Below are 3,478 nucleotides of genomic sequence, written 5' to 3'. Positions count from 1 at the left end.
ATCATCATCATCACCATCATCATCATCATCATAATCATCATCATCACCATCATCATCATCATCATAATCATCATCATCACCATCATCATCACCATCATCATCATCATCACCTTCCTTCACTGGGATTCCAATGAAAAGGTTTGGTTTATGAATTTGATTCATTCTATCTCTATTCTCCCACTCTGCAGAATCTGTTAGTTCAATCTCTAAAATGGAAATGAAAAGCTGTAGGAGAAACTTGCAGTAGAACCTGAGAAGGAAAAGGCTCCTTCAGGCCTGATCACTGCCTCCTCAGCAGAACCTAAAGACTGGACTTGTTGTCTGGATCACATGACCACAAACTTTAAGGATTTTATATGATAGACAAACACAAAGTAATGAAACATATTTATAAACATTTTTGGTAAATTTATAAAATTAACTATCAAATAAATATATAACAATTGGAAACTATAGTAACATAAACATGGATGAAATTTTGTTTGACCAGATTCAGAGACCCATCAGATGTTTGTGAGCTTCTCAGGAGTGACAGCGGTGACAGCCAATCACACCAGAAAAGACGGAGGGCCAATCAGCAGCTTGGGGGCGGTTTAAACTCAGAGAAGCAGGCTTCCCTTTGAGCTGCAGATTTCCGCTTGGTCCTAGTGCTCCAGGAATGTGAACTGTAGCGTAACGTTGCTTTGGGACAGTAAAATGTTCAGGGGACCAAAACGGGTTTTTGTACCAACACCAGGAAGCCTTACCTTAGGCACGGCGTCAGCCATGTGAGGAACGCCTGACATGCCCATTAAAGTTCTGATCAAAACGTTTTATTCCATTCATCCAAAGCAGAGTTCTGCTTCTTCTTCTTCTCTGATTATTTCTGAGGTTTAATTCTGCTAAATTTAGTTCAGCTGTTATATTAATTAATCCTCTTCATTAAGGTGTGGTGAGGTTATTGGAGATGGTTGATCTTCTGGGTTGTTCTCAGACGTCCACTGATTAACTCCAGAGCTCTTTCATGGTAACTCTAGGCTTCCTGGTCCTGTTAGACCAGAGGTCTCCAATCCTGGTCCTCCAGATCTTCTGTCCTGCTGATTTTAGATGCATCCCTGCTTCAGAACAGATGAAGTGAATTAATGGCTGGTTACCATGGCGTTTGCCAACCCTGATGGCACGCAGAAGGTCAGTAGATCTGGAGGAACAGGGTTGGAGACCCCTGAGTTAGACCATCCTTCATCATTGCACCGTTAAGTTGGTCAGATCCTGGGAGTCAGAGGAAAGATTCAGTTTGCAACGACTTAAAAAATGTGACCTGCTGAACTTTCAGGTCTTTAAACCTTCTGATTGTTGATCATAGATAGAGACCGCCTCTGTGCTGAATACCTGCTCCTCCTGAGCTCAGACCGAGTCCTACNATCTCTATAGTTCTGCTGCTATAGGCTTAGACTGCTGGAGGACATAGGGACCCCTTTTTCATCATTCTGCTTCATTCTATCTCTATCTTCCATTTCTCCATTATTTGTTATATCAACACCTAACTGTATATGTTTTGGCTTTGTTTCCTTTGTGCTCTTTATAGAAGCAACATTGGTCTAGTTCTCTTTAGCTGTGACAGCTTCCTGGAGGAGGACATCAGGTCGGCTTCATAACGTTCTTCTATAGACGATCCTGTTGGTTCTGTTTCAGTGGTTAATTCTGTCTCTGACTCCTGTAGCTATTAGCTGAGCTTCAATCCAAACTCATCTGCTTAGCTTTGTTTCTCTTCTAGATGAAGCCACTAACTCTGCCAATAATAACCTTTAACTTTTTTCTCACATAAAAGGTAGTTCTGGATCAGATGGCAGATGAGATAGAGAGGCTCTCAAACTCAGCCTTTAGGTTTCTTCTTATTAAAGGGGAGTTTTTTCTCTCTACTGTTGCCACATGCAAGCTTGGTATTAGGAGTTGCTGCAGAAAACTGTCTCTACCTGCATGTAGAGACATGCTCATCCAGGTGGAGTAAACTCTGTGAGTTAATGATCTGATGCATTTAGCGGCGGTTCGTTAATTAGAGAACTTTTGAACCAACCTGCCTGGATGATCCGATGAAACTGTCTGTACGGAGCCTTCAGATGGGATGCTGTAAATCGGTTCTGTTCTAATAAACTGAATAAAGTCACCATTTATTTCAGCTAAGCCATAATGGGGGTAATGGGGCCATTGACATGCCATGCGAACCCGGGCGCCGCACAATGGCAGCCCTTTGCTCCCCAGGGGGGATGGGTTAAATGCAGAGGGCTAACTTCGTTGCTCTGTACTTGCTCTGTAATGACAATAAAACGCTGGAGGAAGAAAGAAAGAAAAGAAAATGGGGGTGTAAAATGAGTGCTTTCACTTCTAATAGAAAAGACCAAACAGGTGGACCGGACAAGTGGACTCTTTCACACGAGTCCTCCACAGACATGGAGGTGCTGCGAGTGCAACCACTGAATGTCTGAAAAGGTGCTGTAAAACATCTTTGTGTCCTTTAGAGCAAATAAACTGCAGAGTCACTGTGCTGCCACTGCAGTGCATGCTGGGTAAATGCTGTCCAGCTCAGCTAATGCTTTGCCAAGCACCTCAGCAGGCTGCAGCCCAATTAACACCACGGGTCTGAAGTTCATCTGATTATTAGTTTTAGCCACTTTTCTTTGTCTAATATTCTATTTTAGACTAAATTCCCTTCAGGATTTTCTCTCAGAAAGAAAGATTTAGCTCTCATTTAGCTTATCCTTTGTCAGATGTTATTTTAAAAATACCGAATACACCGTGGGTTTGTAATTAGCGAGTCAGGCTACAGCTCAGTGCTGTTTTCCTGTTGTTAATGTTTCACTCAGAGGCAGGATGAGGAGAAAGCTTTACTCCAAACAGGGAATCAATGTTTACAATCACATTAGAAGTGGGAGGAGACTGAACACCGACTACATTCATGTATCTCTGCATTAGAGCTAACAGGAAGGAGCCTCTGCGTTGATGGAGCTGCTTCCTGTTCTGTTTGCACACATTCACAAACGTTTCAAGGATGTCCGCCATTAAACTGCAGCCTTAATGGTCCGAGGCGGGGCCCTCATCCCCTATAAAAGGCTCTGATGCACAACTTAACCTGCTCCTCCTACGGCACTGACATTACATACATGTAGTGGTAATAACATAGTCATCATCATCAGCATCATCATCAGCATCACCATCATCATCATCATCATCATTACCATCATCACCATCATCATCATCACCATCATCATTACCATCATCATCATCATCACCATCATCATAATCATCATCATCATCACCATCATCATAACCATCACCATCATCATCATCACCACCATCACCATCATCATTACCATCATCATCATCATCACCATCATCATAATCATCATCATCATCACCATCATCATCACCATCACCATCATCATCATCACCACCATCACCATCATCATTACCATCATCATCATCACCATCATAATCATCATCA

Source organism: Cyprinodon variegatus, unplaced genomic scaffold, assembly GCF_000732505.1.
Source record: "Cyprinodon variegatus isolate N-32 unplaced genomic scaffold, C_variegatus-1.0 Scaffold922, whole genome shotgun sequence".
NCBI lineage: Eukaryota > Metazoa > Chordata > Actinopteri > Cyprinodontiformes > Cyprinodontidae > Cyprinodon > Cyprinodon variegatus.
Note: the sequence above shows the minus strand (reverse complement) of the source record.